The sequence below is a fragment of the Castor canadensis genome, chromosome 3 (assembly GCF_047511655.1).
Source record: "Castor canadensis chromosome 3, mCasCan1.hap1v2, whole genome shotgun sequence".
Classification (NCBI taxonomy): domain Eukaryota; kingdom Metazoa; phylum Chordata; class Mammalia; order Rodentia; family Castoridae; genus Castor; species Castor canadensis.
This window is the reverse complement of record NC_133388.1, coordinates 46,470,664-46,493,360: the sequence shown is the minus strand read 5'-3', so window position 1 is coordinate 46,493,360 and position 22,697 is coordinate 46,470,664. Positions and strand designations below refer to the sequence as shown.

General features: G+C 39.1%; 1 non-coding gene and 1 pseudogene across 1 annotated transcript; both read right to left on the bottom strand.

The window, feature by feature from the left end:
- The window catches only part of LOC141421565 (zinc finger protein DPF3-like), a 116,063-nt pseudogene that overhangs the window by 65,347 nt on the left and 28,019 nt on the right, over positions 1-22,697 (bottom strand).
- On the bottom strand, positions 9,957-10,019 carry LOC141422234 (small nucleolar RNA Z39). The gene has a single exon (XR_012446835.1). It is a non-coding gene; the product is annotated as a small nucleolar RNA Z39 (small nucleolar RNA).

Sequence of the window (22,697 nt, the reverse complement as noted above, 5' to 3'; positions counted from 1 at the left end):
TTCTGTCTTCTGTTTGTTCTATTCTGCTGGATTGGCCTTCCATTTTGTTTTGCAGTTCTGTTTCGTTCTTTTTTCTGAGGTTTTCCATATCCTGGCTGTTTTCTTCTTTATTGTTGTCTATTTTTGTCCTGAGTTCATTTATCCATTTATTCATTGTGTTCTCTCTTTCACTTTGGTGTTTATACAGTGCTTCTATGGTTTCCTTTATTTCTTCTTTTGCTTTTTCAAATTCTCTAAATTTATTGTCTTGGAATTTCTTGAGTGTCTCCTGTACATTTTGGTTGACCCTATCCAGTATCATCTCTATAAAATTCTCATTGAGTACTTGTAGTATGTCTTCTTTTAAATTATTCTTGTGGGCTTCATTGGGTCCTTTGGCATAGTTTATCTTCATTTTGTTGGAGTCTGGATCTGAGTTTCTGTTCTCTTCATTCCCCTCTGGTTCCTGTACTAATTTTTTGCTGTGGGGAAACTGGTTTCCTTGTTTTTTCTGTCTTCCTGTCATTGTCCTTGGTGTTGTTACTGTCCCTGTACTGTGTGTAATTAAGTATTTTCTAGCTTGTAATAATAACAATGGTAATATTGAGAATGGAAGGGTGAGCTGAGATGGAAAGCAAGAAGTTAAAGAAAAGGGGAAAACAAATATACAGACAAGAGGGAGAAAGCAGAACAAGGTATCAGACAAGAGAGTTTCAAAGGTATAAACAGGGAGTGTTAGTGTGCTAATCGACAGTAAGCTGAACAGACAATAGAGAGACAGAGAGAGGATTGAAAATCAAAGATAAAAAAATAAAAAATAAGTATATGAAAGTAATATCTATATATAAAAATGAATTAAAATAAAATGGAAAATAGAAAATTTAAAAAAAAAAACAAACAAAAAACTTCCAAGTTTATATGCAATGCAATTTCAGTCTTAATAATTTGGATGTCCATCTCAATCTCCAGTCCTGGAGTTGGTGCCTCAGATGTTGTTCTGTAGTTGTCTCATCAAAGGGGATGCATAAAGTAGAACAAAACTACACTCACACACACACAGAAGATAAAAAAAAAAAAAAGCCCCACCAAGTGTCCCCAGTTCAAATGCAATACAGTTTCAGTAAGTTTTTTGGCTTGCAGGTGTAATTCGGTTGTTCTCTCATCAAAGGTAGGGAGAAAAAGAAAAAAAAGCATCTGGAGGCAGTTCTGAGAGTGGTATCTGCAACTGTGGCCTGCCTGCTGCTCTCCGCCTGTAGCTGGCGGCGTTATTTATGCAGATCTCTGGGGTGAGCTAGCACTCACCTGGTCCCACAGGCTTTGTTTGTTCAGAGTTCTCCTGTGCGGGAGCCTCTGCTACAGGCTTTTCCCTTTCCAAGCACTGGGAAAGGTGACACTGCCCCGCGTTGTCAGGCCTGTGTGTTTATTTACAGTTCACGTGGGAAGTGGGTCTTCCCTCCTCTCACAAGCGTCCCCGCTCCTGGTTGCTGGGCGCGCCCCGCTCCCCCCAGAGCCTCTCCGGCCCGCCCGGCTCGTTTATTTACAGTCCCAGGAAGGATTCCCTTCCCCCAATCTTCAGCGCTCAGGGCGCCCCACCCTCTTTCCAGTGTGTCTTAACTGTTCTTATTGCTTAGTACTCAGTTTCTCTTTTTTTCCCGGGTGGAGGTCAGTCTGTCCAGGGGGCTATGCTGCTCTGGCCCAGGCTTGTCTGTGGGGCTACTGCGGTACCGTGAAGCTCACCTGGTCCGCGTCTTCCCAGGCCGTATGGGCGCCGGCCACTGGCGGCCCCGGGGGCCCTCCTAGGTTCTCTGTTTAACGTGAAGTGGAGATTCTCTGCGCCAGCTGGAGATGTGGAGGAGTCAAAGTTATGCCTTTTCTCGGTGATTATGCCTGCAAAGTGTGTCTCCAGCGTCTCTCCAAGATTTCACTATAGGAGGGTCGCTTTCTGCTTCCTACCTCTAGCCACCATCTTGGAATTCCCTATTTTTTTTAATTTTTTGAGACAGGTGTCACTATGCAGCCCAGGCTGGCCTGTAGCTCAGGATCCTCTTGCCTCCAGCATGGAAGTGTTGGGATTACAGAAGTGTGCGGCCATGCCAAATGACTACAGTGAATCTTTCTTTATTCGGGGTCTGGATACATACATGCTGTGTACATATAGTTTAGATTTTCTGACTAAATGTGCATATCGTGTGATAGAGATTACATACAGGATCTGTGACTTATCTCAGCAAAGTGTTGGAAATGGTTTTAATGGATCAAAGGACATTTCTTTGAATGATTTCCTTTACTGAAAGATCAAATATTCATTAATATTACTTTGTAACACTTGCTAATAATTGTTAGTGTTTCTGTCTAGTTATTTTCAAAGTATCTTTTTGTTGGGTAAATTCCTTGTTCATCTAAATACCTAAGGGGTTTGTTTGTTTGTTTTGTGGGACTGAGGTTTGAGCTCAGGTCTTTGCACTTACAGGGAGTTTTGGTTTTGTTTACTATTTTTAGTAGGTGTCTATGATATGGGAAGAGATTTAATAGTGAATTTTAAAAGTAAAGACCTAATGACCAGGAGCATATTCTAATATGAGTTCTTTAGTAACTACATCTTAAAATATCGATATCAACCACATCTTGAAACATCTATGTTAAAATAGACTTCTTTTAAAATCATCTAATTTTTGTTAGAAAATATCCCACTCACATAATATAAGACTTTGAATAGGACTAACATGATGGCCCATGGCATTAATCCAGCACTCTGGAGGCTGAGGCTACAGGGTCTGATTCTAGGCCAGTCTGGGCTCATAGGAAGATCCTGTCCCTAAAAAAAAAAAAAAAAAGAATGAATGGGTGAGTAAATAGGTTAATTTAATTTAATTTGGCTAGGCCTAGTGGTACAGGTTTAATCTCAGCATGCAGGACGCAGAGGGAGGAAGATCAGAAGCTTTAGGTCAGCATGGGAAAAAAAGAAAGACCCTGGCTCAAAAAAGAAAATTGAGAATAAAACAAGTTTGCTGGGCACTGGTGGTTCATGCCTGGAATCCTAGTTACTTAGGAGGCAGAGATCAGGCTGATCGAGGTTCAAAGCCAGCCTGGGCAAATAGTTCCATGAGATCCTATCTGGAAAAAACTTTTCACAAAAATAGGCTGATGGAGTGGATCAATGTGAAGGCCCTGAGTTCAAGCCCCAGTGTCACAGGAAAAAACCCTTAATGTTAAAACTTAACTCTTCTTCATTCAACCATCCCCTATACTTCCCAGTATATAGTTCTTTTCCCCAAATCACCCATTTATACTTTCTTTTACTAATTTAATATATTTTTCCTGTTCAAGTTTTATCTGATCTACCCAGAATGTATTGATTTTCCACTATGAAAGTTTAAAATTTTATCATGATCTAACTTACCCCTCCACCTCTGGATTTTTTTTAGAGACTGGGTCTCATGAAGCCCAGGCTGGCCTCCACTTGAAATTCTCCTGCCTGTGCCTCCCAGTGCCCCAACTGCTGGTATTGTATGTGGACCACCATACCTAGACATTTTCCTCTTTACATACTAAATACAAAAGCAGAAAGTTACACTCAACTTAAGTATAAGTATATGCAATGTCATTATCTGCCTGATCTTAAGTCATCTTTTTCACTATTCTATTTATTGTATCTTATTAGTCAATTACTTTATTGGCAGTACTGGGGTTTGAACTCAGGGCCTGGTGCTTCATAGGCAGGTACTGTACCACTTTAGCCACAACTCCAGCCCTTAAATCCTATTTTGGAAGGTAAATCTCTCACTTTTTTTAGTAGAAATATCACTCATCTGATTGAATTGTCACTTTTATTCCTTGTCATTTTGGTTTTGAAATTTCTTTTCACTTTTATTTTTACTTTTTTTTTGGCAGCACTTGAGTTTGAGGTGAGGCCCACACACTTTCTAGGCAAGCACTCTACCACTTGTGCCACTCCTCCCAGCCATCACTTGTCTTTTTGGTTTTTTTCAGTACTGGGGCTTGAACTCAGAACCTACACCTTGAGCCACTCCACCAGCCTTTTCTTGTGAAGGGTGTTTTCAAGATTGGGTCTCACAACCTATTTGCCCAGGCAGGCTCTGAACCATGATCCTCCTGATCTCTGCCTCCTGATTAGCTAGGATTACAGGCACACGCCACAGGCATTGGCTTCTGGTCATTTTGAAAATCTATTGCTTGAGCCTTTCTATGAAGGAACCGGCTAGCAGTACAGCATACTCACCAAGTGCTGGCACACAAAACCCAGAAACCAACAGCATACAGCTACAAATTAGGCGAATGTTCAAAACTTAAGAGCAGATACTCTTGTAGCTGGCAGTCAGAAGTAGTATGTAGTTACAAGACAGTTGTGTTAAAAGGATGCTGGAAATGTTCTAAATTTCGATGTGGGTGGTGGTTCCATAAGGCACATGCATGTAGAAAATAATCCAGCTATAGGCTTAAGACGCGCACATTTTCCTATATGCACGTAAACCTCCGTAAAAACTACAGTGTTCCAACCTCCAGCACTGCAAAAAGAACTGAGACTATGAGTGAGAACCACTGCATACACGCCATCATAAACTTTGCCCTGTTGCTGAGCACAGTAATCAACATTTTCAGAGGGGGCACTCAGGGTCAGCACTTTTCCTGAACAGAATGAACTGGTTTTGGAATTGTGTTTTAGCTTATTTAATAAACTTAAAACATGTGGATGAGTAGATCTTAGTACAACTGCGTATTAACATGGTACAGAATGAGAGTTAAAAACCCACAGCTGTGTGTATTAACATGGATAAATTTCAGAACACAATATTAACGGGAAAGGAAGTCACAATGGTTACTTATATGTAACCTTTTATATAAAGTTCAAAAATAAGCCAGGCTTGGTGGTGATGTCTATAATTCTAGCACTTAGGAGGCTGAAGCAGGAGGAAGGTAACTTTGAGGCCAGCCTGGGCTACCAAACCAAACTAAAAGCCAACAAAAGAAAATAAGACAAAACAAAAATAATGAAAACAACTGTATTGTTCCTCGATGCATTCATAGACATCAAATCTAAAGAAATGCCAGAGAGTGACTGTCATGGAAGTCAGGACAGGGCTGACTTGAGGGGAAGTAGGAAGAGACCATGTGAAAAGAAGACAAAGGGCTTCTACAGTCCTGACATCACTCCACTGCGGTTCTGAGCTTTGGTGGTTCCACAGGGCTACTTTTTAAGGACTCCTTAAGGATGAAAGAGGAGGCTTCAAGAGTAAAAGCACTGCTGTCAGGAATTTTATGCTCCAGAAAGCCCAGGATTTTGCGCTTTAGCAAACAAAAGTAGTACAGGTATGTGAAATTACCTGTAAGGTTACCAGATTTAGAAAAAAGAAATACAGAAGAACAGTAATAAATAGAAGAGAATGTCCAGTTAAGTGTGAATTTGAGATAAGTGGCACACCATTTTTAGTGTAATCCATGAAATACCTGGTCCCATGCAGTATCTAGAACATTCTTAAGATAACCAAACAACTGTATATCTGAAATTCACATGCAACGGGGCATCCTAAACTTTATCTGGCAACTCTCTTTATGCAGCAGGTGGCACAGGGGGAGCCATTTGCAGTGACCCAGAAAGTGGCTACCCAGACATGGCTCAAGGTCAGGGAAGAGGAGAAAGAAGTAAAGGCTTACATTTTCCGACCTCAGCTCCTCTTTGAATAACAGTGTAAATGAGTTTTGAGTTCGATCATTACTGTAATAGTTTAGAATTCACAAATGTACATGGTGTGTTGAATAATTTCTATGGACAATATCTATCAGCAATATCAGCAAATGTTTCTCCTAAACATGGTCTTTCTCCCCGTGCATCGGCCTCTCCTGTGCTCATTTTGGATGAAGATATTACGGGAAAGACCCTTGATGATGCTCATTCTACAACCGATTTGGAGCCGGTGAGCAGGAGTGAAGTTGCAAGGTAGGTTGTTTTGTCACCTTTTTACTTCTACAAATATTCTCTAACGGCCTACCATGTGCCAGGAATTGAGTTAGGCCCAAAGGATAAGGTAATGAATGACACAGATATAGATTATCCCCATTGAACCCAGAGTCTAGGCCCTAGGGAACTAAGAGATTAAGATGAGCTGGGCTGGTGGCTCACCCCTGTAATCCTAACTACTCCGGAGGCAGAGGTCAGAAGAATCAAGGTTCCAAGTCAGCCCAGGCAAATAGTTTGCATTATCCTATCTTGAGAAATTCCCACCCCAAAAAATTTCCTCCTACAGGGGAAAGTGTAGGAGCTCCCGTGGTAGAGCAGCTGTCTATGAAGCATGAGGGCTTGAGTTCCAACCATAGTCCTGACAGAAAAAAAAAAAAAAAAAGGCTAAGATGATAGCCATACACAGTGCACTTGAGAAAGCATTAAGTAGCAACAAGTGACCATCTGCTGGTGGCTGCCCAGCAACCTCTAGATCCCCTTCTTTGAGATTTGGCTTGGTTGAAGTTGACCCTAAGCCCATTGTCACCACTGATGATGAATTGAAGGTTGGTGTTACAGTGCAATCAGAACTGACACACCAAAGAGGTTTCTGGAAGAAAGAAGCTTCCACTGTTGCCATTGGTCTTGCTGGGCAAGGTGGTACACCGTGGTTAGAGTCACTATGTCGCTAACTGGAGAGAAACCATCCAGACCCTCAGGGCTGTCAGGTGCACCTCTCCAGAGGGCTGCACTCACATGTGCGAAGGATGCAGCCAACATCCCAAAAGGTGATTCTCCTGAGCTCAGCCTCCTGGGTAGCGGGTGGTCTCATTTGTCCTGAAGATAAAGATGTTCACACAACACTAAAGCATGGGTGTACACATTGGAAAACCTACTGATTTCAATTATTTACTCACTGATTCATAATTACTTAGTGGCAGCACTGAAACATGCAGATGTACTTCCCTATTGGATCACCATTGGACACAATCATACCTTGTCTCTAAATCAAAATAAGACCCTATCCTAAAGCACTGTTGCAGGAAGGGGCTCACAGTCTGCCAAAGCTCTTCATTAACTCTAGACCCCATTAGAGTTTTTGTTCCAAGAAACTTGTGATGTATCTTACTTGAAATGACATTGGTCTTTTTTTTTTTTTTTGGCAGCATTGGGATTTGAACTCCAGGCTTCCCACTTGCAAAGCAGAGCTCTACCACTTGAGCCAAACCCCCAGTCCATGATACTTGATTTTGATACTGACCAAGGACTTACTGTGTGACTCATGTAGAGGCCGTTACTGGACTGGTGGAGGGGCTCAAGTGGTAGGACACCTGCCTACCAAGCCTGAGTTCAAACACCAGCAATGAGAAAAAGAAAAAAAAAACCCATGCAATACTATGCTACACCTGCTGTTTTGCAAAAAGAGAGAGCTTTTTTATGTGGGGGAGAGGGATTGGGGTACTGAGGTTTGAACTCATGACCTACATCTTGAGCCACTCCAGCACCATTTTTTGTGATGGGTTTTTGGAGACAGGAACTATTTCTCCAGGCGTGCTTTGAACCTCAATCCTCCTGCTCTCTGCCTCCTGAGAGGATACAGGTCTGAGCCTCCTGCGCCCAGCTGGCGAACATCATGGTAAGTGAAGGCAGCCAGATTCAGAAGGTGAAAAGCCTCATGTTTTCTCTCATATGCGGAATATAGACCTGACACAAGTGTAGCAGTAATGAAAAGAGGATGCACCAAGGGGAGGTCACACAGGAGCCAGGGAGTATACAAGAAGGAAGCTGAGGGGAATGTGCTTGATACACTCTCTATACCAGAATGAATATAGAATTTTTAAACTGGTTGAAACACCCATAAGAAAGGGACTAAAATTGAAAGAGGAAAAATAGAGGAAATGAAGCAAATTGGGCTATAACACATATATACATGGAAGTGCACAGGAAATTCCCTGTGCAGCTATTTTAAATAAGCAAAAATGTCATTTATTTTCCTTTTCGTTTGCAAAATCAGAAAAAGGAGGGAGGAACAGGTCCTTTCAGTGGGTGGAGGGGGTTGAAACCACTGGAAGGTGGGAGGAGAGGTGGGGAAAGGGGGTAGAGGTGAATATGGTGCAAATACTGTGGACACATGAACATAAATGGAACAAAGATGGCAGTTGAAACTATTCCTCAAAGGGGACGAGGGGGAGAACTCAAGTCTGATGTATTTCATGTGTTACAAGAACCTTTGTAAGGACCATTATTTACACCTACCCAGCACAACAATAAAATAATTTTTTTTAATTTGAAAAATAAAAAATAAATACAAAAAAAAACATAGTAAAACTTTCCAGTGCAGCTATTTCTTTCTAATTGTATTCTTTCCTTCTAAATGTACTGAGTCTTGTTTTATGATCCAGAGTTTGTTTCTGAATTAATTAATGATCACCTTGAATGATCTCTGGGCACTTTATCTTTTAATTCAATTAAAAGTTATTTAATTGAGCATAAAGCACTTTCTCATTGGTCTACAATTATAGTGAATACATTTCTTGGCATAAAGACACAGCCTTTGGAGTTTGAAAGAGCCCCACTGCAAGATGATGTACATAAAACTCCAATTATTTGTTATGTAATTGTGGTTTAAATAATCAAATTAAAATAAACTTTCTGGAAATAAAATGAAATTAAAATGCACTATCTAAACAAAACAGAGTGAAAATAAAATTATAAGATTCATATTTAAATCATGTATTTATAAAATGCCATCCTAAGAATTATTATTGTACTAAGCTTCAATTTGAGAAAAAGTGTAATGACTAAATAACAGCAGTAATGCAAACTGAAAATGAGAAGAAGTCAAAAGTCCTTTGAAAGGAGAGTTTTATTTTCACATTTGTCTACAATTAGAATAAATGCATTTCCTGGAATAAAGACAGAGCCTTTGGATTTAAAATACCCCACTGCAAGATTACATAGACAAAACTCCAATTTTTTTGTACAGTAGATGAAATAATCAAATTAGAATAGTTATACTATCTAGAATAAATGAAAGTAAAATGTACCACATGAATAAAATCAACTCATATTTAAATTATAAAATGTATTAAATATTATATTTATAAAATATTAAAATTAATATTAACATTAATATTTAAATATTCTTAATAATATTAATAATATAATATATTATATTACATATAATACATCATAATAATATAACATTAATATATTACTAATATATATAATATATATAATTATATTATATATAATATATAATAGTATATATTATTATATTTATATATCATATATATTATATATTATATTATATATAAATAATGTTATATATATTATAATAGTATATACAATAATATTATATTATAATATATTGCATTAATATATTATACTATTATAATAATATTAACATTATTATATTATATTAATATTATATTATAATAATGTTATATTATAATATGTATGTTATATTATATTATGTATAATATATTATATATCTAATATTATATTATGCATAATAATATTATACTATGTCATATTATATTAATAGTACAATATTATATATTAATAATATATTATTAATATATAATATATTGTTAATATATAATAGTATTAATATATAATAGTATTAATATAATATATTATATATTATATATTTTAAATATTAAAATTAATATTAAAAATAAATAATAAATTAAATATTTATATATTTATTACATTATATAATTGTGTGTTATAATTCAATTAAGCGTCAATTTCACATAAAGTATAATGACCAAATAGCAGTAGTGAATTTAAACTGAAAATGAGAGAGAGTCAAAATACCTTAAAAAGAGACATCACTTTCACATTGGTCTACAATACAGAATAAAGACAGAGACTTTGGAGTTTAAAATATCCCCATGCAAGATTACATCCATAAAACTCCAATTATTATTTCTGCAATAGTGGATTAAATAAGCAAATTAAAATAGTTATACTATCTAGAATTAAATGAAAATAAAATACAATTGGAGTAAACAGTCATTTTTTAGAAAGCATTTACAGTATCATGACTTTATTCATACTCATTTGCTTCATCATATGCAAAAAGATTTGAATTTAAATCATAAATTTATGAAATAGCATCTTGACAATTATAATGCTATTAGGTTTTATTTTGAGGTGAAGTTTTAAAAAAAATTTTTTGAGGTAAAGTGTAGTGAGTAAAAGCAGTAGTAATTTAAACTCAAACTGAGAAAGAAGTCAAAAATATTTTCAAAGGAGATCTTCCCTCCTCTCTGGTCTTCAGTTATAGTAAATACAATACTTGGTATGAAGGCAAAGCTGCTGGGGTTTAAAATAACCCCAGTGCAAGTTACATACATCAAACTCCAGTTACTGTTTATGTAATAATAGATTAAATAATAAAACTAAAATGCTTATACTATCTAGATTTAAATGAAAATAAAATATACCACCTAAATAAAATAAATGGAAATAAAACAATAGGATTCACAGTTAAATCATCTATACTATACTATCATGAGAATTATAATTCTATTAATCTTGAAAACACGAGAGCAGTCCGAAGGACTTTGGAAGAAGATCCTAATGTTGCCAGGTTTCTTCTCCTGGTTTTAAAGTTCAGTAGCTGGATCATTTCAAGGTGGAATCGACCTGCAGAATCCTCACTTCCACTTTGACAATGTGGACACAGTGGGGACATCCAGCTCTTGGGGGAAGATGACTGGGGAAACCACTCAGTCAACAGACATTTCTCACTGGGAGGGGAGGATGTGCTGGGCCAGGGAAATCCCCTGCTGAAAAATAAAACCAAGGTATCCCAGACCTTTTTCCTGGAAAGAATGCAGGAAAGGGAGGCCCTGTCTCCTGAGCTGGCGATATGCGTGCTTGGGGAACAGAAAAGAAGGGTGACAAGCTCCAGCCATAGTAGCTGGTGAAGGCAGAAGAAAAGGAGGCCCCCTTCTTAAGAGCTGGCTCCACAGAGACTTGGTGACTACATCCCCTGGCGGGAAGGCTGCCTCAGGAGCTCCAGCCATGGTTCCTGGTGGAGGAAGGAGAAAAGGGGACCCCCTTCTTAGAAACTTGCTCCACAGAGACTTTGGGAATCCAGCTTCTGATCGTGAAGAAGCTTCAGGAGCTCGGGCTATGGTTCCTGGTGGAGCAAGGAGGAAAGGAGGCCCCCTTCCGCTGGGATGGATCCCCAGAGAATTTGGGGACACAGCCTCTGATGGAAACTTAGTTTCAGGAGACCCACGCGTGTTTCCTCGAGGAGGAGGAGGAATGGCATTCCCGGCACTAGTAAAGGAGCAGCCGGGCTCCTCTGGGAACGTGTTCCCAGGGAGGGAGTTGTCTTCACGATGTCCAGTGAAATTTTCTGCGGCAGGTGGAGGAATTGACTCCCCTCTACTAACGAAATTGCTTTCTTCATCATGTGGGAAAACCTCCCCTGCTGGAGCGCTATCTTCAGGGGATCCACACACATCCCCTGGAGGAGGTGGAGCAGGAAAATCAGGCTCTTTTCCCAGACGTGGGCTTTTTGGATGGTTTGGGAAACTAGCTTCTGGTGGAAAAAAGTCTTGAGCTCCATAGATGTTTTTTCTATCCACTGGGTGCAAGGGACCTCTGAGTGGAGGAACAAAACCAGGGCCCACTGCCTTGCTTTCAACAGGCACATTTGAATTGTGTGCAGGAGGAGCTGGGTCAGTAAATGGTTTTCCTGATGGAGGGACCATCACCCTTCCCCTCTGTTTGCGTGGGGGGACACAGGGACCCATTCTCAGGAGGTGCTCCATGGTGGCCAGTCAACCCATCACAGCTCGAGTCCCCTCTTTCCTTGCCAGTGTGATGCTCCAGTGGATTATTGGGGCTTCTTGAGTCTTCTTCTCCTCCCTGCTGAAGCAAAGGTGGAGGTCTGAGTGGACCTTCCAACACAATAGGAGAGAGGAACGCTCTCCTTTCCCATGAAGGTTGAGCCACTGGTGAGGGACCACGTGGAAAATGCTCCCTGCCGCATGCTGCATTTGAAACCCCAAATGCATTTGGGTCTTCTTCTAAACGTTTCAGTTCCACCTCCATTTCCATTACCTTTTGTCTGCTGTTGGCGTTGACTTGCCTAAGATACTGCAGATGTTCTTCAGCATCCCGGGCCTCCAGCCAGTTAAAGTGAGCTTTCTTCTCGTAGGAAATAATCTCCCTTTGGTGATTAAGTTTGGTTCTCTCCAGTTTTTCTTCGAGCTCTCTGGCTACCTTTTTATAGGTCTGCAGCTGTGCAGTCTTGCGGCTGATGTTTTCTTTTACTTTGGGAAGTTTCTCCTCTGTGTCTCGCTGGCGGTGATCCTCGACCATTAATTTCCTGTAGAATTTCAGTCCTTCTTCAAACACTTCGGGAATGATTGTAGTTGTGTGCCGAAGCTTCTCCTTCTCAATTTCGAACAGTGCATGTTGAGACTGTAAAATGACTTGTTCGCTCTGGACATTTTTAATGCGTTCTGTCAGGTCTTTGCTTGCTCTCTCGACTTCACGCAGCTCAGTGTAAACTTGGTCTCTTTCTCGTACCAGGGATTTTAAAGACGCATTTAACGTCACAGCGAACATCAGGTGCTGCAGAGCTCCTTTGGTCTGAGTATCTAAGTGAGCAGGATTTTCTGGGCCAGGGTTCGTCGCTGTGTCCAAGTCACCGTCATGTGTTCCGTGTTCTTCCAGAACAAAGGCCCAGACTTTCAGCTTTCGAATGCCTTCAGTTAGCCACCTGAGGTGATCGTCTTTGTCTTTTAGAATTCGTGCTGCAGATATCGCAGGCTCCTCAAGTGTTACTTTGTGTTTATTAAGGTGACTCACTTGTTCCTTCCACACTGCAGCTTCTTGGAGCAGCTGTTTGCAGCTTTCCTCCAGCTGGATATTTTCACTCTGAGCCTGTGCTGTTGAGTCCTTAAGATTCGCTTCACTGACTCGAAGTGTGCTTAAGGTTGTTTTGGCTGCAGCTACTTTGGGTGTGAGAGGTTTTAGTTCATCTTCTAGGCACTGTGTGGTTTTTGACATTTCCACATTCAATTCAACTTGTGTATAATGCTTGCATTTCTCTTCTAGCAGCTCCATTTCCAGCAGGAGTACTTCCTCCAGTTTACACTTGGAGATGTCCAGCTGTCCACAGGCTGCATCTCGCTGTTTCTCCACAAGGCTGTTTGTCAAGTAGCTCACATTTTTCTTCAATCAGTGTAGAAAGCTTTAGAGCAAGCTGTGTTTCTCTTTGAGCGTAAAGCCGGCTTCTAACCGATTGAAAACTTCTCCACAACAACAATGGGATAGAGAAAAGTCCAATAATAGTCACACACATCACAGTTCCCATGGGAAATCATGGGGCTTTTGCCTCAGTTCTGCAGGGTCTGTTGTCATAACCCTGCCAAATTCCTGCAGGACCAGCCCCAAGTGCATGGGAGGGACAGCTTGGGGCCCATCCATCGCTTCAAGGCTGCTTTGGCGGTTGCCAAGGCCAGGCTGAGCCTCGAAAGACAACAAACACTCAAAGTTCTGCCTAGAACACTGACACCAGAGCAGACCACTGCGGAGCTGGGGGTGAGGGGTGCGTGGAGTGTTGGGTAACCACCCCCCAGGGAGATTTACATGGTAGTGGCCAGACCTTGGCCAGGAGTAGACACTGTCTTTCATAAAATGGACAGCGACATCTCAGATGTCCTAAAGCTCATCTAGGCATCCTCATAGATAGAGCCAAAGAAAGTGCTATTCTTTTTTGGGGGGGCGGTTAATGTTGTTTATTCCTGAATCTACACTTAGATTTCATGGTAGAAAAGCCAATTTATTCACACTTAACCTGCCAGGGTTAATTCCTCTTGCACCACAACACAGTTCGTCTGCTTCCATCAGACAGATTCCACTGGTACTTCATCAAAATGCTGAAGAGAGACTTTCCTTTTTATTATTCTATCTTTCATATTTTCTTCTTATTTTCACTTCATTAGGATATTGCCCAAGCCCTTTGTGGGTATGCTGCGTGAATGTGACTAAGAGCATTGGGGAATGAGAAATAAAACACACAGAGTATTGACATAAAACAGAAAAGCTGGGGATGGGAGGACTGCCCGTTCCTGATGGGAAATGCGGGCGCCTGACCTGACCCAGAGTGGTTATTTTATAGGTCAGCACAAAGAAAAGACTCAGGTAAAAATCAAGCTTTAACAATTCTTTGATGCAAGGTGAAAGGAATGAGGTTTGGTGGGCTAATTTTCCTAAGGCTATAGAAGCTTAATCACAACACATCAGTTCTGGAATCATCAAGGCATGCAGGACACCTTATCTAAGGTATTGATTAATGTGGCATCAGGGAGTCTCCTAACAGTTCTGGTACTTTATCTGGTTTTGCAGACACAGCAGATAGCCTGCTTTGTTCCTGTGTGGAACTGAATTGCCATTTGTTCTCATTTTCCTGCAGTCTTAGGAAGTTCCTTTAATCCTTCTCATAGTGCAGATGTGCTGCCAATGAATTCTCTCAGCTTTGTTTTTATCAAATGAAAATGATTATGATGAAAAATGAGAATGTTAAAATTATGTTCAAATAATTTAGTAGTATGTGTAATAAATTTTAACATATGCTTTAGACTAGGTTCATAAAAATTGTGTTCCACACTATTTACAAGTAATATCCCTAGAACATAATGACACCAATATGTTCCCAAAGGAAAAATGTTAAGTAAACTGCTAGAGTAATATTAATAAAGGATAAGATACACTGAAAAATCCTCTTAAGAGTAGAGTTTTGTTACATAATGATCAAAGGAAAAGATGACACAAAAGAGAGGAATTCTCAATTTTTATTTTATTACATCCTTTATCTTATATCTTTTGAAGTCTTTATTTTCATATGCTTGTTGTACTATGGGTACATTTTGACATTTGCAAAAGTGCTTACAATACATCTTAGTTAATGTCACCCCTTCCATCATTCTCCTTTATCCCCTGATACCATTCCTGGAATAGTTTCAACAGGTCTCACTTTTCCATTTTCAGATATGACCACATAGTATTTTCACCATATTCACCCTTCTACACCCTTTCCTTATACACCCCTCCCACTGGTACCAGCCCCCAGACAGAATTGTGAACATTTAAATGCCTGGTAGTTTAACTGAAATTTATGTATTCAAAAGGGAGTAGTAAGGAAACATTTACAAATTTACAATCTTGGTACGGAATTTAAAAGACCTTTTTGGAAAAACAAGCCATCATGAAAATGGGCTGGTGAAGTGACTCAACGTGTAGGCCGTGAGTGAAAGCCTCATTACTGCAAAACAAACAAAACTTAAAAACCTTTTCTGTCATCATGAGTAGATGAAATAGGCAAAAACTAAAATGATATGGGAATTTGAATGGTATAATGACAATTTTATCATACACAATAATTGTATAATATGTGCTTATATGACCATAGTCAGTATCACAAGGAAACAAAAATGCACACTGGTACATTTTTATATCAACATCTAACTATGGGCCATGGGAATAAAGCTAGAAATTTTAATTAAGCAAACTTGTGGGATCGAGTTCAGTTTTAGAAATAAATCTGAAACTTTGGTTGATATGATCGTAATGAAGAAATATCCTTGCTAAGAAATACAACAGATTATTGAAAGAAAGTGTAAGAAGGACACAGTCAAATTGGAAATAGGAAATGATAAAATAGGAAACAAAGATAAGATGGAAAAGAGTAATGAAGCCAACATCTCCTTCTTTGAAAAGACTAACAGAATAAAGAAATCTCTAGAAAGTTTCAGCCAGAGGAAGAAGAAACAATAAGATGTGGAAGAGATTTCAGAAATCTTAAGCAAATCCTATGAACAAAAATATGACAATTGAGATTTCACAGACCCTAGAAAAATGATGACTTCACAAAAGCTGACTCAATACTAGAAAAGCTACTGCATCTATAGCCCATAAACAAATTGAGGTAGAAGATAAGTATCTGCTTTTCTCTTATTCTTTTACATGAATGAAACCCACTGAATTCTACCAGCACTTTAAGGGACACATATTTTCTAATTTTTTTTCAATGTTCCCAGTTTAGAGGGGAACAAAAAGAAAAGTCCACTCCAGTTCATTTTATGAGGTGAGTATAACCCTGATACCAAAACTCAGAGCAGAATAAGATAAAGACATTGGCCAATCTCAAAAACATGAATACAAAATGAATACCTGCAGTGAGAGAACGCACATTTTTTTCTAGCACGCATGGGACAGTTACAAATGATCACATATCAGGCCGTGAAGGAAGCACCGACAAACTTCAAAGAATAGGTATTCAATAAAGGCAGAAATTATAGCAAAATGATAAATCTTAACTCCTTGTTAAATAACTCACAGTTAAAAAGAAATTACATTGAAAATGGGGATAACTAAAATTCAGTGAAAATGGAAAGAGTGCATATCAAAACTTACAGGACATAGCAAATGTGGCATTTGCTAATATGAACCTAAAATTCTTACATTAGAAGTCTCCAGGTTAATAAAATATGTGTCTCTCTTAAGAAATTAGAAACACAACAGAGTATACTCAAAGATTTTAGAAAAAGATAAGAGAAAGCAGTTGCTATGATGTCAGTAAGTGTTCCCCGGTGGCCCTGTGTTAAAGGCTGGTCCCTATCTCATAGTGCTATGGAAAGATGGTGGAACCTTAACAGGTGGAGCTTAGTTGGAAGTCTTCAGGTTCTATGGGGGCTTGTCTTAGAAGGAGACACTGGGATTTTGCCTTCCTTCTCTCTTGCTCTTTGTTCCTCCACCACTATGATGTGAGCAGCTTGTTCTACCACCTGCCCTCACTATAATATGGCCCAGGCCCATAAGCAACAAGTACACCTGACCAAGGGCTGAAATCACTAAGACTTGAGCTCCAATAAACCTTTCCTACTTTTACCTTCATTATCTTGTGTATTTTTGTTACACTACTGGAAATCTGATTAACACAGCAGTGTTAATCTCATGTTCATAACATGTATAGTTTTATAATTTCTAAGAACAATGATTAAAATGCCCCTTTTTTCTTTTTTTGGCAGTACCTGGAGTTTGAACTCAGGGCCACACACTTGCTAGGCTGGTGCTCTACCACATGAGACACTCTGCCAGCCCAAAGTCTTCTTGTATGTTAAAAAATGCCTAAATAAATTTAGTTGGAATGATTCAGATATATAATATCATCTTTGTTATTTTAATAAATGAAAAAAAGTTTTGGCAAAGAGTTAAAAGTGGATTTGAGTCTTGATTAAATCACTTATTCAATGTTTATCTTTTGACAAATCACATCATGGTGGCCTGAACCTGAGTTTGTATGTGTGTGTGTATACATATGTAAGTATATATATTGTGATATATATATATATATGAGATGATAATATGTGTCTACAGCCATATCAAATGGAGTTGCATTAAGGATAAAATGGAATTAATGAATGAGAAAATGTTCTGAAAATTGGGAACCTCTATATAAATGAAAGCTATTATCATTGTTAAAGTATTTCTAGTTGGGAGCTGCAGTGCTCACCTGTAATCCTAGCCACCCAGGAGACAGAGATCAAGAGGATCATGGTTCAAATCAGCCTGGGCAAATAGTTCCCAAGACCCTATCTCCAAAAAATCCAACACAAAAACAAAGGCTGTTGGAGTGGCTCAAGTGGAAAAACCTGCCTAGCAAGCATGAGGCCCTGAGTTCAAACCCCAATTCACAAAAAGGAAAAGTGAATAAATGTTAGAAACACAACTGAAGCTTCTTGTATACCCTCCCATTTCATTCCTCTCCACCTCGCTAAGGAAACCACCACCTTGAAGTCCTATGCAGTCATTTTTAGGGATCCTCTATGTTCCTAAAACCTTTCTCAGATGCTTCAAAGGTTTAAATGTTTTCCTTTGTCCTTCGAGAAAAAAAAAAACAACAAAAAGAGTGAAACAAAAATTCATTGTTAACATTGTTTTAAAAAAATAAGGCACCACAGGATCTGCAAGCATCTTCCTGACACAGATTAACTTCCCATTGTCACAATAGTAAGACTGCACACACCCTGTGAGCAGAGAAACTCCTCACAGACTGTTCCAGCCTCCTGATTAATGTTGCTAGTAAAGAACAGAGAAGGCCTGTCCATTGAATTTGCCTGCAATAAGGTCACTGACTCATGATCAAGTGGCATCATTGTAACCTACTTCAACCTCAGGAGAGGTTTTTTTCAAGGCCATAACGCCTCTTTCTGTACACCTTGAGCAGATATTTGTTGGCGTCAACCCCCACCATGACTGCTTCTGCAGATGACAATGAGCACTGGGGGTGTTAGGGTCCGCTTGGACAGGAAAAATGGAAACAGTCCACAAGAAGAGTAATGAATCCAATGAGACCTTGTCTGAACTTTTTTTGTTACTGTTTCACAATTTGTAAGGCAGGCTCTTACAAATTAAGAGTCACGCCTCCAGCCCTTTTGCTCTGGCTATTTTGAAGGTAGTGTCTTACTTTTTTGTCCAGGCCATTGTGGACCATCATCCTCCTGTTTTATGTTTAACTGTGTAACCAAGACAACAGGCACATGACACCACACCCTGCTTTTTCTGTTGAGATGGGGTCTCTCGAACATTTTTGCCCAGGCTGTTCTGGAACCATGATCCTCCTAATCTCAGCCGAACGTGCCTGGCTCATTTCTTCTTCTTCTTTTCTTTTCTTTTTTTGAGTACTGGGGCTTGAACTCAGGGCCTTCTTTTCTTTCTTTCTTTCTGTAGGACTGGGATTTGAACTCAGGGCTTCACACTTGTAAAGCAGGCACTCTACCACTTGAGCCACTCCTCCTGTCCATTTCGCTCTGGCTATTTTGTAGCTGGGGATCTGGAGAACTATTTGCCAGGGCTGGCCTTGAACCATATTCTCCCCATCTCCACCTCTCAAGTAGCTAGGATTATAGGCATGAGCCACAGGCACCCAGCTCTCATTCTTTACTTTTAAAAGAACCCAAATTAGGCCTACACTATACCAAGGTATTGGCTCTGATTTTGAAAAGCACCTTAAACAGGATACTTCTATGGTTTTGTGACACATTGAAATTTTTTTAAAGTTCATACAAATTGCATCATTGTGTGCATATCGTTCTGCAATGCACTGTTGTTATTCAACATCACTTCAAAACTTCCCCATGTTGACACATGCAGATGGAATATCCATCTTAGCTGCGGAATAGAATTCCCTTTAATGAATTATTTTTCTATTCTAAAATTAATGAACATTGAATTAAGTCCCTCTTCTTTTTTCTCTAGGAAAAAATAACATCACTTTGAATATATGTCCTCATGCACATCTCAGGGTTTCTCTAGGTTATCCAGCAAAGTGAAGCTCCTCATTGTAAGGTCTGTACACCTCTTAACAGAACACTGCCAAACTGCTCTTCAAAATGGCTAATATCATACAATCTCTACCCAGCCGGCAGTGAAGGAAGGTTTTTGTTTACTCACATGTTCCTGTCTATGGCGATTTCTTTTGGGATTGTATGATTTTGGTACAGTCGCATACAATTTATTACCCTATTACTTGTGGCACCCAATCCGTGCATGCTGTGGTGTGTGTTGTCATGCTCAGAAATTTAAGCGGGGAGGGCTCATATTCAGTTTTAGTAGTAAAATGATTTTTCCATCTTAAGCTGCAAACGTAGTTTGTTTTGTGGTTGTTTAGTTTTGCTTCACAATGCTGAAATTAAAAGCAAATTGTGCTAATAGTCCAGAAACTTGGTAATCCTACATCAGGATTCTATTTAGATCACACACTTTGCCTGCCAAGTAATGAGAGGGGCAAAACGTAAAGTCAAATTAAACTCAGAAAACATGTTTGGGAAACTGTGCTAAATGCTGTGTGTAACAGCCAGATATTTTTCATTGTACGTTTTTGCTAATTGCACAAAACTGAGTTATTTAATACGCCATTAATAACTGTACCAGGGCCAGGGTTCACAGCGAATCTGGGGGTCAGATTGATGTTTCCTCCTTCCTGTCTTCCTCCTCCTCCTTTGGAAACAGTGTTGACTTTCTCTTCCTTATCAGTCAGTCTAACATTTCCGGAAAATACTAGCTGTAACGTAGTTCTGGCTAAAAATTTTTTGCAGTGTAAGCTTATCCAAGGCATTAAACTCTCATGCCATCCCAGCTAAAAATAAACTGCAACTGCCATTAGGAAGAACGAAATGTTATCATTCGCTGGTAAATGGATGGAATTGGAGAACATCATTCTGAGTGAGGTTAGCCTGGCCCAAAGGACCAAATATCTTATGTTCTCCCTCATATGTGGACATTAGATCAAGGGCAAACACAACAAGGGGATTGGACTATGAGCACATGATAAAAGCGAGAGCACACAAGGAAGGGGTGAGGATAGGTAAGACACCTAAAAAATTAGCTAGCATTTGTTGCCCTCAACATAGAGAAACTAAAGCAGATACCTTAAAAGCAACTGAGGCCAATAGGAAAAGGGGAACAGGTACTAGAGAAAAGGTTAGATCAAAAAGAATAACCTAGAAGGTAACACACACGCACAGGAAATTAATGTGAGTCAACTCCTTGTATAGCTATCCTTATCTCAACCAGCAAACACACTTGTTCCTTCCTATTATTGCTTATACTCTCTCTTCAACAAAATTAGAGATAAGGGCAAAATAGTTTCTTCCTGGTATCGAGGGGGTCGGGGGGAGAGGGAGGGGACAGAGTGGGTGGTAAGGGAGGGGGTGGCGGCAGGGGTGAGAAATGACCCAAGCATTGTATGCACATATGAGTAATAAAAAAATTAAATAAATAAAAATAAATAAATAAATAAATAAAAATAAAAATAAGCTGCAACTTCAAACCTGTAGGATAACCAGATGTGACTTCTGCTGAGCTGTCCTACATAAATAAGCAATAAATTACAGAGTGAGCGATTAGTGTAGCAGGTGTGGTAAGTCAGGAATGGCTTCTTCACATAAATGAATGATGAGTTTACATCTTTGAAAAGAAACAATCTGGGGACTTTTCTTCCTTCCCTTTCCCTTTGCCCTTTCTGTTTTTCCTTTTCCTTTCCCATACTGGAGTTTGAACTCAGGATTTTGGGCTTCGTAGGAAGGCCTTAAGTTCAAAAGGCTGTTTTCTTATTTTACACATTCAACCTTTTTTGTAAAACATTTTATAATGGTATAAAACCTACTGGTAATTTACTACACTATATGGGGATAGGGGTTATATTCTTCCATCCTCTTACGTTCCTAAATGAGTTTTTGCTTTGAGATGAATGTTTCTTCAATTTATGTGAAATTTCCTTTAAAGAGAGCCTATCCACTTTAGAAAAGTTTAATTCTATAAAAAGCTAGCCATTTTACCTTTAAATATTTCATGATTTTCAGAAGATGGTGAAGCCTTCAACCCTTTTCTCCACACTTTTTTTTTTAAGAAGACTGTAGAGAAAACAAATAAGTATCAACTCAAGGTGCATAGAAAGACAAAATAAAATTGGAGAAAACCAGGATTATCATAGTCATAAGCCACTTCTCCAAGCAGCTTCAAGGCATTCTTGGTTACAATTTGTGTTGCCACAGCTCCCATTTACTTAATATTTCTTGGTCATTGAATTATTGGAAGTTACTGTTCCACAAATCTCTGCCTGCCATTTACAGTCTAACCTGACTCTCTGATCCTAACTCCTTCCATAGACTTTGGCCCTCAGGTGAAGTGGGTAAACTCAGACCTGAAATGGGAAATGGCTGCTGCCTTCCATAAGGGAGATGTTACAATTAGTGCAGCTGCTTGGGAAGCAGGCATTTGTTCTGGGCAAAAAGTTGAAGTTCTTGAAGGTCATTACTGTCTCCCTCTCAAAATCAAGTCCTATAGGACACGTAGTGGAATTGAAAATTGACTTCACCCCGTTTTTCTTACTGCTGAAATCCTATCTTTATTAGCCCATGGTTTTTTGTTCCTTTCATTTTGACACAAAACTAGTAAAAAGTTTGCAAATCTTTTTACAGTATGTGAAGTTATATGTCACTATTCATCTACATTTTGCATATGCTATTATGAGGCCTAAGCCCACAGGTCTAGCTATAATGAATGATATTATGTGGTTAAATTTTTTATCTTAAGAAAGATACTTCATTGTGTTATAATTGTCAAGGAGTGAAATATTTTCTTAAAGCATTGGCTGAGCTTTGTCCTTGTAGTGAAATCTTTTATGTACGAAATGTAAATGCCAATTGGAAATCATAAGCCAGTAGGCACGGGGCCTTTTAGGAAGCTATAAGCAATCAAAGACAAAAATAATTTGACAACAGATGCATGAACCAGATCCAGGTATGAGTTCATTATTCGTCCTTGTTTCAGATATTACCCTGACACATTAGTCAGCACACACTGCCTATGTCTTGAAGGAAAAGGAGCGTTCTCATAACGCTCTTTGAGTGCTGAGAACAGTAATTTCAGTTAATGAACTCGATGTCTTAAATTGATTTTATCATCATTGTCAGTAGTGTATAGACTATAGTTAATAGATCTCTTCCACATCTGGAACTTATAAATCTATCCTGGCTAGTAACATGGTCTGTCTTCTCCCTATTAAATGCAAAGCAGCTGGTGGTTGGTATTAATCTCTTCCTAATTAGGGAAGCACATGCTGCAGATCCATCATTCTGAACAAGAGCAATGGTGACTCATACGATTCCCTGATTCTTCTTGCCTTACTCTCCAACAAGCAACCAATGGTGATTTTACAGCTTGG